General features: G+C 39.7%; 1 protein-coding gene across 3 annotated transcripts in view; it reads right to left on the bottom strand.

Moving 5' to 3' along the window:
• The window catches only part of LOC133558157 (ankyrin repeat and fibronectin type-III domain-containing protein 1-like), a 447,422-nt gene that overhangs the window by 338,811 nt on the left and 94,214 nt on the right, over nucleotides 1-14,397 (bottom strand). Inside the window, exon 1 of one of the 3 annotated variants that reach the window (XM_061909324.1) lies at nucleotides 1,899-2,000. The exons of the other annotated variants lie outside the window; for them this stretch is intronic. The gene's annotated coding sequence lies outside the window, so the exon portion shown is untranslated. Of the gene's footprint in view, nucleotides 1-1,898; nucleotides 2,001-14,397 lie in introns of those variants that run through there. 3 annotated transcript variants of the gene reach the window in all.

Raw genomic sequence — 14,397 nt, forward strand, 5'->3', positions numbered from 1 at the left:
CTCGGGATCTTTCTGTGTGGAGTTTGCATGTTCTCCCCGTGAATGCGTGGGTTCCCTCCGGGTACTCCGGCTTCCTCCCACTTCCAAAGACATGCACCTGGGGATAGGTTGATTGGCAACACTAAATTGGCCCTAGTGTGTGAATGTGAGTGTGAATGTTGTCTGTCTATCTGTGTTGGCCCTGCGATGAGATGGCGACTTGTCCAGGGTGTACCCCGCCTTCCGCCCGATTGCAGCTGAGATAGGCGCCAGCGCCCCCCGTGACCCCAAAAGGGAATAAGCGGTAGAAAATAGATGGATGGATGAATTAAGAAAATATAATATCGATATGATTTATTTCACGTTAAAGTGGTGGCCATGGATGAAGTGCTGGCTGTCCAGAGTCGGGACCCGGGGTGGACCGCTCACCTGTGCATCGGTCTCCGCTCGGGATGGTCTCCTGCTGGCCCCACTATGGACTGAACTCTCACTATTATGTTAAATCCACTATGGACTGGACTCTCACTATTATGTTGGATCCACTATGGACTGGACTCTCACTATCATGTTGGATCCACTATGGACTGGACTCTCACTATCATGTTGGATCCACTATGGACTGGACTCTCACTATCATGTTGGATCCACTATGGACTGGACTCTCACTATCATGTTGGATCCACTATGGACTGGACTCTCACTATCATGTTGGATCCACTATGGACTGGACTCTCACTATCATGTTGGATCCACTATGGACTGGACTCTCACTATCATGTTGGATCCACTATGGACTGGACTCTCACTATTATGTTGGATCCACTATGGACTGGACTCTCACTATTATGTTGGATCCACTATGGACTGGACTCTCACTATTATGTTGGATCCACTATGGACTGGACTCTCACTATTATGTTGGATCCACTATGGACTGGACTCTCACTATTATGTTGGATCCACTATGGACTGGACTCTCACTATTATGTTAGATCCACTATGGACTGGACTCTCACTATTATGTTAGATCCACTATGGACTGGACTCTCACTATTATGTTAGATCCACTATGGACTGGACTCTCACCATTATGTTAGATCCACTATGGACTGGACTCTCACCATTATGTTGGATCCACTATGGACTGGACTTTCACAATATTATGCTAGACCCACTCGACGTCCATTGCACCGGTCGCCCTAGAGGGTGGGGTCACCCACATCTGCGGTCCTCTCCAAGGTTTCTCATTGTCATCCCACTGGGTTGATTTTTTCCTTGCCCTGATGTGGGATCTGAACAGAGGATGTCGTTGTGGCTTGTGCAGCCCTTTGAGACATTTGTGATTTAGGGCTATATAAACATTGATTGATTGATTGATTGATTGAACGACTAAACGCCGCTTATTTTTTGTGTCCCTTGTTCTCCCCCGCTCCCCTCCACAGGATACTAAACCCCTCCCCTTCCTCCTTCCAAGACGTGCTTACACGTATAAGAACATCCATGATAGGTTGGTTGTTTACTATGTGTCATATTGGGGGGGGAAGCAACTTCCTGCGGTGTCGTTCTCCCAGAAAGGCAGACGGACTACTCGACACATGGCGTTCACTGAAAAACATGATTTAATTGTGACCAAAAAAGGTACAAACAAAAATGCGCTCACTGTGGAGGCACAACTTGGCTAAAGAAACAAAACTAAGACTTTAACATAAACTATGAACACGCGATGAGGTGGCGACTTGTCCAGGGTGTACCCCGCCTTCCGCCCGATTGTAGCTGAGATAGGTGCCAGCGCCCCCCGCGACCCCAAAAAAGGGAATAAGCGGTAGTAAATGGATGGATGGATGGATAACGCAAACAAGGCTTACTCTGACTTGAAAAGAACAGCATGAACCGTGGCATGAAAAACAAGTTTGACTTACTGTGGCAAGAAGAGAGCATGGAACGAACACAATGACGCCAGAAGGACTGGCTGGAAATGACAAGCTTGAATACTGATGTGGTGATTGAAAACAGGTGCGTGAGTCGTGAGGACAGGTGAACTGATTGGTAGTCATGGTGACAAAACAAGGGACTGAAAAAAAAAACCAGAACATAGCCAAACAACACAGGATTAAAAGACATGACACTAAGATGAGTCACGATTGGTTAGGGATGGGCCAATCAGAGGCAAGATAGGGCGGGTTATCAAACCGGGAAGGGAAATAACAAAGTGCCTGCCTGCAATATATATTTTTTTTTTATCTGAATTTGATACATTTTGTATTATTTGCACAGCTATGTTATTTCTTTAATGTGGAGGGTTTTTTTTTCTATTTTATTTATGTTATAAAATTCTGTGCTACTTAAACCACTTATTTGCTGTGCTGTTAATACCCATCTTGACTAACTGAATTAATAAAAGTGCCACTGACTGTGTACAGTTGTCATTCAGTTCAATTTCACTGAATATCCCTCAAAAGTGAATATATTTATATGTATACTTTCACCGGAAAAAAAAGTTAAAGTTAAAGCACCAATGATTGTCACACACACACTCGGTGTGGCGAAATTATTCTCTGCATTTGACCCATCCCCCTTGATCACCCCCTGGGAGGTGAGGGGAGCAGTGAGCAGCAGCGTTGCCGCGCCCGGGAATTATTTTTGGTGATTTAACCCCCAATTCCAACCCTTAATGCTAAGTGCCAAGCAGGGAGGTAATGGGTCCCATTTTTATAGTCTTTGGTATGACTCAGCTGGGGTTTCAACTCACGACCTACCGATCTCAGGGCGGACACTCGACCCACTAGGCCTCTGAGTATATATATAAAATAAATATCCATCCATCCATTTTCTACCGCTTATTCCCTTTTGGTGTCGCTGGCGCCTAGCTCAGCTACAATCGGGCGGAAGGCGGTGTACACCCTGGACAAGTTGCCACCTCATCGCAGGGCCAACACAGATAGACAGACAACATTCACACTCACATTCACACACTAGAGCCAATTTAGTGTTGCCAATCAACTTATCCCCAGGTGCATGTAAATATAATATAAATATTATGTAATATAATATACATATAATATATATTATATAAAATATACCGAGATATAAATTGAATATGGAGTTTAAGTAAAAATATATTGAGATATACTTTTTCGTCCATATGGCCCAGCCCTACTGGCTAGCATGCTGTTAACAATTCAGTTTGGCTTTTCAGCATTCACACGCAATGTCGACCAAAATTGCATTTAATAGTTTATTAAATACATTTCGGATTGCCATGACTAGATCTGATGCGAGCCGCCCATGCTCGTCAACACACTATAACACACCTGGCCTTCCAGGCAATGAAAGGATGGATCAACGTTGCCGACTTATATTTAGCGAGTAAACAGAACCCTGGGCTTCACGGTGGAAGAGGGGTTAGTGCGTGTGCCTCACAATACGAAGGTCCTGAGTAGTCTGGGATTCAATCCCGGGCTCGGGATCTTTCTGTGTGGAATTTGCATGTTCTCCCCGTGAATGCGTGGGTTCCCTCCGGGTACTCCGTCTTCCTCCCACTTCCAAAGACATGCACCTGGGGATAGGTTGATTGGCAACACTAAATGGTCCCTAGAGTGTGAATGTGAGTGTGAATGTTGTCTGTCTATCTGTGTTGGGCCTGCGATGAGGTGGCGACTTGTCCAGGGTGTACGCCGCCTTCCGCCCGATTGCTGATTTACTTTACCCAAGTCAAAATTTTACAATAAAAACTGAACATTTGTGCAATATTATGATAAAAGTTTAAATTTTACTCAATAACAGTCGCAATTTTACAAAAAAAGCTTAAAATTTAGGCATTTATGAAAAATCTTAATTTTAATTGACAAAAGTCACATTTTTTAAGAAAACTTAAAAATGCTTGCAATAATATAATAGTAATAGGAATTTTACTTGACAACACATTTACTCAACAAATTTACAAGAACAACAAAAAAATTGGCAATATTGTGATATGTCAGAATTTTATATGACAAATGACACCATTTTGCATTAAAAAGTAATAATCTTACAAGAAAATATTGCAATATTACAGAAACAGAAAGACTATAAGAAATTGTTCCCAATATTATAAGAAAAAAGTCGACACATTGTGAGAAAAAAAACAATTCTTTTTTGTTTGTAACTGATTTTTAATCCTCATTATTTACTTGAAGTTATTACAGTATGTCGCTATATACATATTTATTTTTATTTCATTATTCATTTTGGCAAAAGGGGGGCGCATTTCAGTTTCTTACACACACTTATTAAATATGTTGGCCAGAGGGGGAGCACTTCAAATTTTTACACACACTTGTTATTTCATATGTTGAACAGAGGGAGGGCACTTTTTAAAACCGACACAGTCAATTTGAAAAATCCCTCCTTTTTGGGACCACCCTAATTTTGAGAGATTTCACCACCAGGGGTGCAAATGAGACATTCTTTACTAGATGCAATTGTTTTCCATATTGGGACCGTCATTTATGTCCTAACTTGTCCCCAAATACAAGAAATACAAGAACACACACACACCAACACACACACACACACACATTTGTGTATGTGTTACCTTCTTGAGACCTCAAAAAAATTCCTACCTCTTTAGGACCACCCTTTACTAGATATATAAAGATGTGTATTTTCAACAACAATATGTACAAACTCTGCAAATAAAACACTTGCGAAAAATGAGTTGGAACTTCATTAGAAAAACTATAATTATAATAAAAGTCGTAATTTTACTTTACGCAAGTCCAAATTTTACAATAAAAACTGAACATTTGTGCAATATTATGATAAAAGTTGAAGTTTTACTCAATAACAGTCGCAATTTTACAAAAAAAGCTTAAAATTTAGGCATTTTAATGAAAAATCTTAATTTTACTTGACAAAAGCCACATTATTTAAGAAAACTTAAAAATGTTGGCATTTGTATAATAGTAAATCAAATTTACAAGAAGAACAAAAAAATTGGCAATATTGTGATACGTCAGAATTTTATATGACAAATGTCACCTATTTCAGTTTCTTACACACACTTGTTATTAAATATGTTGGCCAGAGGGGGAGCACTTCGAATTTTTACACACACTTGTTATTTCATATGTTGAACAGAGTGAGGGCACTTTTTTAAAACCGACACAGTCACTTTGAAAAATCCCTCCTTTTTGGGACCACCCTAATTTTGAGAGATTTCACCACCAGGGGTGCAAATGAGACATTCTTTACTAGATGCAATTGTTTTCCATATTGGGACCGTCATTTATTTCCTAACTTGTCCCCAAATACAAGAAATACAAGAACACGCACACACGCACACTAACACACACACACACACACACACACACACATTCGTGTATGTGTTACCTTCTTGAGACTTCAAAAAAATGCCTACCTCTTTAGGACCACCCTTTATTAGATATGTAAAGACGTGTATTTTCAACAACAATATGTACAAACTCTGCAAATAAAACACTTGTGAAAAATGAGTTGGAACTTCATTAGAAAAACTATAATTATAATACAAGTCGTAATTTTACTTCACGCAAGTGAAAATATGACAATAAAAACTGTACATTTTTGCAATATTATGATAAAATTTGAAATTTTACTCAATAACAGTTGCAATTTTACAAAAAAAAGCTTAAAATTTAGGCATTTTAATGAAAAATCTTAATTTTACTTGACAAAAGCCACATTATTTAAGAAAACTTAAAAATGTTGGCAATATAATAGTAATGGGAATTTTACTTGGCAACACTTTTACTCATCAAATATACAAGAACAACAAAAAAATTAGTTATATTGTGATACGTCAGAATTTTATATGACAAATGTCACCATTTTGCATTAAAAAGTAATAATCTTACAAAAAAGTAATAATTTTACAAGAAAATAGTTGCAATTTTACAGAAACAGAAAGACTATAAGAAATTGTTCCCAATTTTATAAGAAAAAAGTCGACACATTGTGAGAAAAAAACCCTATTCTTTTTTGTTCATAATTGATTTTTAATCCTCGTTATTTACTTGAAGTTATTACAGTATGTCGCTATATACATATTTATTTTGATTTTATCATTCATTTTGGCCAAAGGGGGGCGCATTTCAGTTTCTTACACACACTTGTTATTAAATATATTGGCCAGAGGGGGAGCACTTCAAATGTTTACACACACTTGTTATTTCATATGTTGAACTAAGGGAAGGCACTTTTTTGGAACCGACACAGTCAATTTGAAAAATCCCTTCTTTTTGGGACCACCCTAATTTTGAGAGATTTCACCACCAGCGGTGCAAATGAGACATTCTTTACTAGATGCAATTGTTTTCCATATTGGGACCGTGATTTATGTCCTAACTTGTCCCCAAATACAAGAAACACACTCTCACACACACACACACACGCACACGCACACGCACACACACACGCCTGCACACACACATGCACAAAGCCAGCTTACTGTTAAGGAGCAGCAAGAGAGCAGTTGTATGGATCAATCGTGAAATTACTTCCACCCCGGCATAATCAAGTCAGAGGCCATTTAGGAAAACAAGCAACAGAAATTGGTTTTCTTTTATAGTGGTTGACGCCACAAAACTCCCCGGTGGGAATGCAATCGATAGACACTAGTGCTGCACTGTGTCACACTGTAAATGCCGGTAAATACCAACATGGATATGAACACATGACATGATCGATGTGAATAACAGCACACAGCCACATGCACCATGTTAGATGCGGAGAAGACCTCCAATGAACCTTGACAGCTCAGAGTCACTACAGCAAAGCCCCCGCCTCGTCTTCTTCCCCCGCTCCACACCACCCGCCTGCAGCGTTTATGTGATCAAAACCCAACGAAACGTGGTCAGCATCTCCAACGCCTGAATTCCACAGTGTGGAGTGACAAGTTTGTATAAGGGACATCTGAGAATCCACCCAGGGAATCAGTTGAATAATATGAAAGCTGAAGAGGACTGTCGCTAGAGCCGAGCACGAAAAGCAGTGGGAGAATGATGTTTTGATTGTTTTACTCATAGAAAATGTACCTGTCACGTGATCGTTTACTGACACGTATGTGTGCAGGGCAGCAACGGAACCATGGCGGTAAAAAACTAACTGCTCGGTCAGCATTAACACGGCTGATGAGTTCATTGTACAGTCATCACTCGTTTATTGCGGTTAATTGACACATTTTTGCAAATCCAGAATTTTAAATCAATTATTACTGTACTTTTCGTGCAAAAGAGTGCACCATTGTTTAGGCTGCACCCACCAAATTTTAGAAGAAATAAAAATGTTTACATTAGGGCTGCGAATCTTTGGGTGTCCCATGATTCGATTCAATATTGATTCTGGGAGTCACGCTTCGATTCAAAATCAATTTTGTGTTAATTCAACATGATTCTCGATTCAAAAACGATTTTTTTCCCGATTTAAAAGGATTCTCTAATCATTCAATACATAGGATTTCAGCATGATCTACCCCAGTCTGCTGACATGCAAGCGAGTAGTAAATTTTTTGTAAAATCAATCAATCAATCAATGTGTATTTATATAGCCCTAAATCACACGTCTCAAAGGGCTGCACAAACCACTACGACTACGACATCCTCAGAAGAACCCACATAAGGGCAAGGAAAACTCACACCCAGTGGGACGCTAGTGACAATGATGACTATGAGAACCTTGGAGAGCACCTCAAATGTCTACATTTGACCTGCGAATACAGTCGTGGTCAAAAGTTTACATACACTTCTAAGAAACATAACGTCATGGCTGTCTTGAGTTTTCAATAATTTTTACAACTGTCAGAGCAGGGGTCACCAACCTTTTTGAAACCAAGAGCCCCTTCTTGGGTACTGATTAATGCCAAGGGCTACCAGTTTGACACACACCTAAACAAACTGCCAGAAATAGCCAATCTGCTCAGTTTACCTTCTATATATGTATATATAAATGGGTATTTGTGTCTGTCATTCCGTCGTACATTTTTTTTCCTTCTACGGAAGGTTTTTTGTAGAGAACAAACGATGAATAAAACAATTTATTGAAAGGTCAGTAATGCGGACGTTGTATCAATCCGTTGTGGTGAAGAAGGAGCTGAGCCGGAAGGCAAAGCTCTCAATTTACCGGTCGATCTACGTTCCCATCCTCACCTATGGTCATGAGCTTTGGGCCATGACCGAAAGGATAAGATCACGGCTACAAGCGGCCGAAATGAGTTTCCTCCGCTGGCCACGGGGAAGACCCAGGACACGTTGGGAAGACTATGTCTCCCGGCTGGCCTGGGAACGCCTCGGGATCCCCCGGGAAGAGCTAGACGAAGTGGCTGGGGAAAGGGAAGTCTGGGTTCCCCTGCTTAGGTTGTTGCCCCCGCGACCTGACCTCGGATAAGCGGAAGAAGATGGATGGATGGATGGATGGATGAAAGGTTTAAAAGAGGAGAAAAAAGGAAAAATTTAATTTTGAAGCATAGTTTATCTTAAATTTCGACTCTTTAAAATTCAAAACTCAACCGAAAAAAAGAAGAGAAAAACTAGCTAATTCGAATCTCTTGGAAAAAATTTAAAAATTAATTTTAAAATTAAAAAAAGCTTTTATAATTGTAAAGGACAATGTTTTATCAACTGATTGCAATAATGTAAATTTGTTTCAACTATTAAACGAACCAAAAGTATGACTTATTTTATCTTTGGGAAAACATTGGACACAGTGTGTTGTCAAGCTTATGAGATGCGATGCAAGTGTAAGCCACTGTGACACTATTGTTCTTTTTTTTATTTTTATAAATGTCTAATGATAATGTCAATGAGGGATTTTTAATCACTGCCATGCTGAAATTATAATGAATATTGATACTTTTGTTGATAATATTCATTTTTGTTTTACTACTGTTGGTTTGTTCTTTGTCGTGTTTGTGTCTCCTCAATTGCTCTGTTTATTGCAGTTCTGAGTGTTGCTGGGTCAGGTTTGGATTTGGATTTGGATTGCATTGTTATGGTATTGCTGTGGATTGATAAAAAAATAAAAAAATAAAAATCGATTAAAAAAAAAAAGAGAATCGATTCTGAATGGCACAACGTGAGAATTGTGATTCAAATTCGAATCGATTTGTTCCCACACCCCTAGTTTACATATAATAGCTACATATGCCGCAGATATGAACAATTTTGTAAATGTGTTTTTACTAGAAGTGCATCTGTTAAGTAAGAAAAGGGGGAAGGAGACGGCACGACACAGGAAGTCTCGCTCAACAGGTTTTTTGGAGCTTTTGATGAGTGAGTGTAGTGCGTATGCTACTATGTGTGTGCATGCTAGATTATGTGCAGGAACTAACCAGATAGTATTTACCAGGGGTTGTTGCAAATGATTGAGTGATTGGGACTTTTATTTGTAAATTGCGCAATACAGTACATATTCCGTACAATTGACCACCAAATTGTAACACCCGAATAGGTTTTTCAACTTGTTTAAGTTGGGGTCCACGTTAGTTAATTCATGTGTTGGTTGTAGCGGCGAACAAGTCCAAAGGGGCCGGCGAGGTTTGTGGGGGGCTGTAGAAAGGCGTCCAAAAATGAGGCAAGTCGAGGATCGAGGAAGGGCAGTCAGGGGAGAGCCAGAGAAGTGAGGCGCACACCTCACTACTACATGTACGGCAACGGAGACAATGTAAACAGAGAACTACGTTCTGGCGCTGGGTCGTCTGCTGCGTGAGTCTTTATACCGCTGAAGCTCAATAAATCCAGGTGCGCTGATTGAATATTCCAGGTGCGCTGATTGAATATTGCCTCCAGCTGTGAAGGCGCGTCGCCGCGCTCACAGTGGAGGGAATGGCAGTATGCATGTGCGCCGTAGCAGTAACGATTCGATTCGATATTTGAGGTCGCCAATAAAATTTAGGGACGATAATATTTTTTCAGAACAATATGATACAAAACTATACCGTGAGTTGAAATCGATCCAGTAACTGTTTAGCAAAACAAATTAAGCAGTGTGACTGTGAAATAAACAGTGGATACTAGACACTGCAGGTTAATACGGTTCCTATATTCCTGTTATTTCTTGTAAGCGAATTATGTATACATGAATTATGGATGCAAGCAAAGCAATTAAACAACATCAGGGTTTCCCACACATTCATTTATTTGTGGCGGCCCGCCAGGAAAGAATTACGGCCGCCACAAATAAAAAAAATGTTTTTTAAAAATAAATAAATAAAAAAGTATTATTATTATTATTATTATTTATTTTTTATTTTTTTGGCTCATAGAAGCAATGGGACTCTGTCTGTGAATGGAGCTTGTAGTTACATATTATATAAATATGTAAATATTATATAAATATGTATATAAATATGTACATAAAGTGTTGTAGATATATTCCAACTCCGCGTTCTTCTTGGTCATCGCCGCCACCAGTGCCGCCGCTGCCACCGCTGCCCCTGCCCCGTTACCACCCCCCCCCGCCCCAAGCCGCCCGACCACACCACCACAAATAGATGCCTGACCTGTGGGAAACACTGAACAATTATTGGCCAATGCATTAATATCGAATTAAAATAAAGTACAACCAAAACTTTAGGTGGAATTAACAAGAGGACACATTTTCTGTTCACATTGCCAACATTCAAAGAATTTTCAATAAAAGTACAACATTTTAACAGTAGTGAAGTGAAGTGAAGTGAAGTGAATTATATTTTGCAGGTTCGATTCCCGCTTCCGCCATCCCAGTCACTGCCGTTGTGTCCTTGGGCAAGGCACTTTACCCACCTGCTCCCAGTGCCACCCACACTGGTTTAAATGTAACTTAGATATTGGGTTTCCCTATGTAAAGCGCTTTGAGTCACTAGAGAAAAGCGCTATATAAATATAATTCACTTCACTTCAACAGTACCTGCTAAATAAAGTTCCCCAACCCAGCTCTACGGTATCTGTTCTTCTCCCTTGCATAACTAATGACAGACAGCATCCCGGGTATGCGGAAGCATGTATGCCCCCCCTTCATCCCTGTTGATTGTGCTGGCCTCTCGTTTCCTAAATTACATAGCCTCCTTCATCCATCTCTTCTAATCATCTAGTTCTCATCAAATCACTTGTCCTTGTGTTCTGGGAGTCGGTGCGTCGCGGAAACTTCAATTGTGTCAACCGAATCTTCTGTGGTTTAAAGTCGTGCTGCTACTTTGTCATTGTGTTGTGTCGTTTCTATTCTTGGGGCTTGCGGACTTGCTGTAGCCGAAAGTTGTGAAATGAAAACGCCCGGCATTGGAGAAGGAAAACAGTAGTTTCTGAACAAGCCGTAACAAACTCGGAATCAAAACACACGTTATACAAGAGCACCTTCTCTTAAAGGCACACACACGCACGCACACACGCACGTAACAGATATTACACCATTGTCTCGTGGAGTTAGCGTTTGTTATGGCTTTTCTCGACCACCGTAGATAGTCACCATTTTTGTTTTGATGATGCTACAAATGGGAAAATAAACTTAACAGTTAACCGGGACAGTCTTCACACTTGTCATGTCTGATCATGTTTTTTTATGGCCATACTACCCTGAGCATCCCCAATCTCGTTAGTTCTCGAAGCTAAGCAGTGTCTGGCCTGGATAGTACTTGGATGGGAGACTGCCTAGGAATACCAGGTGCTGTTTGGCCTTTGGACTCTTTAAGTTCCTGTTTTTTTTCACTCTCTTGTTTTGTTTCCATGGTTACCCATTGGTTTCACCTGTTGCTCATTGGCACACACGCACCTATGTAATCATGTCAGTGTTACTTAAGCGTGTCTTTTTCTGTTGGTCGGCCTGGCGTCATTGTGATCTTTTCTTGCTCTGTGCTGACTTTATTCCTGCCTTGCCACAGTTTCTTGCTTCATGCCATGCCAAGTAAGTTTTGTTTGATTTATGTTCATAGTCTGTTTGTGCGTTAGTTTTGTTCCTTAGCCCAAGTCCGTCTGCCTTCCTGGGAGAACGACCCCGCAGTAAGATGCGACCCCCCTTTCGTGACAACACTTTTGCAGACTGAAAACTGACCTATAAAGTATTGCATGAATTGGCTCCAGATCCTTATTAGTAGATTGCACAGTTCAGTACATATCCCATACAATTGACCACTAAATGGTAACACCCGAATAAGTTCAACTTGTTTAAGTCGGGGTCCACGTTAATCAATTCATGGTTGTGCTGCAGGATCTTGGCATCTTGTCTATTCGCAAATCAGTGATAGTGGCCATGTCTTGAATAGGCATTGATTTGATTGCACATTTAATGGTCCTCGATGCTTGGTTTTGCTCTCTGGCGATTTTTTTGAAAATTGGTCTTGGCTGTTACCACAAGCTGTTGTTCCATATTCAAAGACGGGTCATATTCGTATCATATTCCACATGCCGTTCCAGATATTTTCTTCATCAGACCCAGTCGTAGTTGAGCTCTGGCTGTACATTTATTAATCTGGTGTTTCACTTGGTTTTCCAAATGTTGGAGTTCTTATGTCCAGTAAGGTTTGTAGTTATTTAGATGGATAGATAGATAGATTCCTTCAGGAGAGTCCCCTCAGGAAAATTAAAATAGGGATGGTAGCCACTGAATGATGGTGGATTTCAGCTGGATTCCTGGCTCCCTTGGGTATAGTTTCTGCATTAGCTTTTAATGTTGCTGGAAAGTTCTTTACCATGTTGTTGACATCTTTTTGTCATGTATTGATCATAGCTGTGTACTGTTCTGTGAGATAGGTGTAATCGTCCAACGTTGCTTTTTGTTTATTCCATCTAGGTAGGGGATTGCAGTTGAGCTCTGGCTGTACATTTATCAATCTGGTGTTTCCAAGTTGTTCGGGCGTCAAAGGCTACCCTGGGTAGGTTGGTGTTTTGCTTTAGGGCGTTATTGATCATTTACTTTCAGCTGGATTTTCAGTTCTATGTTCGTCAGATTTAAAGATGGTATAAATTTCTTTCCCCAACTTTCTATCTTTTTTTAGAGCTTTCTACATCCTCATTGTGTAGGCTATCCAGATGTAATCCTCTAAACACAAGACGGCAAGGTCATCTGCATTGTTTGCCCAACGGATTCATGCTGGAATGTCATCAAGGATGTAATTTATGAAAATAAAGAAAAACGTAGGAGAGAAGACTCTACCTTGGGGCACGCCATCTTTCATAGTCTTTTCACTTAGTGTGTGTTTTCTGTTTGTGAGGTATTGGCATATCCACATGTGACCTGGGATTTCATATTTGTGCATTTTCAATTTCAAGCCGTTCTTCCAAACGTTAATTCATTAGCATTTCCAAAGTCCATCCAGTTTGCTGTAATGTGTTTCTTATCTTGTAAAGTGTCTTCCACTTGGGCTACGTAGGCAACTTGGTCTACTGTGGATCGATGCTGCCTGTTTATCTGAGATGATGTTTTCTTTCTCAAGGAACCATGTAAGCCTGTTGTCAATAAATCGCTTCATTAGCTTTCCAAACCAGCCGGTAAGACTTATTGGCCTATAGCTATCTGCTTTAGTTTTGTCTTTTCCTTTTTATGTATTGGAATCATTGTAAAATCCATCGATGTCTGTGGCACTGATGCATTTTGCTAGCCAGCGTTATAGATATTAAATAACGTCTTTGCCTTGGCCTTGAATGAACACTTGATGCATATAATCACAGCAGTATGATGATTCTATGTGTCTACATTAAAATATTCTTCTTCATACTGCATTCATATATGCTACTTCTAAACTTTCATGCAGAGAAGGAAATCACAACTAAGTCAATTGAACAAAAATGTATTTATTAAAGTTATTTAGCAATGGCACAAACATTCAAGTCATTTCCAAAACACAAATTGCAAGACTGTCAGAGACATTTTAAGTGTCAAATAAAAATGAGCTGCATAATAGGAAATCAAATAGTATTCGTCCTTCACTATGTGGTATGTTACTAAGGTTATGAAATTCTCTTCATTCTCTAGCGAGTGACTTTACAAATGATGCTACATATTAGCAGTAATGCTACTTTTTATAGCAGGGGTAGGGAACCTATAGCTCTAGAGCCAGATGCGGCTCTTTTGATGACTGCATCTGGCTCTCAGATAAATCTTAGCTGACATTGCTTAACACGATAAGTAATGAATAATTCCACTGGTAATCACAGTGTTAAAAATAACGTTCAAAATATAAAACATTTTCATGCATTTTAATCCATCCATCCGGTTTCTACCGCACCTGTTCAAAAAGTTGCTTTAATGGTATGAGGTATTTTATTTATTGTTGGTTAGCTTCAGAATAACAATGTTATTAAAAAGAATAAGAGACTTATTATACTCTAAAAATGTTGGTCTTACTTAAGAATGCACGCATTTAGTTGTATTCAGTTTTAAAAAATAAATTATATGGCTCTCACGGATATATTTTTTTTAATATTTGGCTTGTAT

Source organism: Nerophis ophidion, linkage group LG08 (genome assembly GCF_033978795.1).
Source record: "Nerophis ophidion isolate RoL-2023_Sa linkage group LG08, RoL_Noph_v1.0, whole genome shotgun sequence".
NCBI lineage: Eukaryota > Metazoa > Chordata > Actinopteri > Syngnathiformes > Syngnathidae > Nerophis > Nerophis ophidion.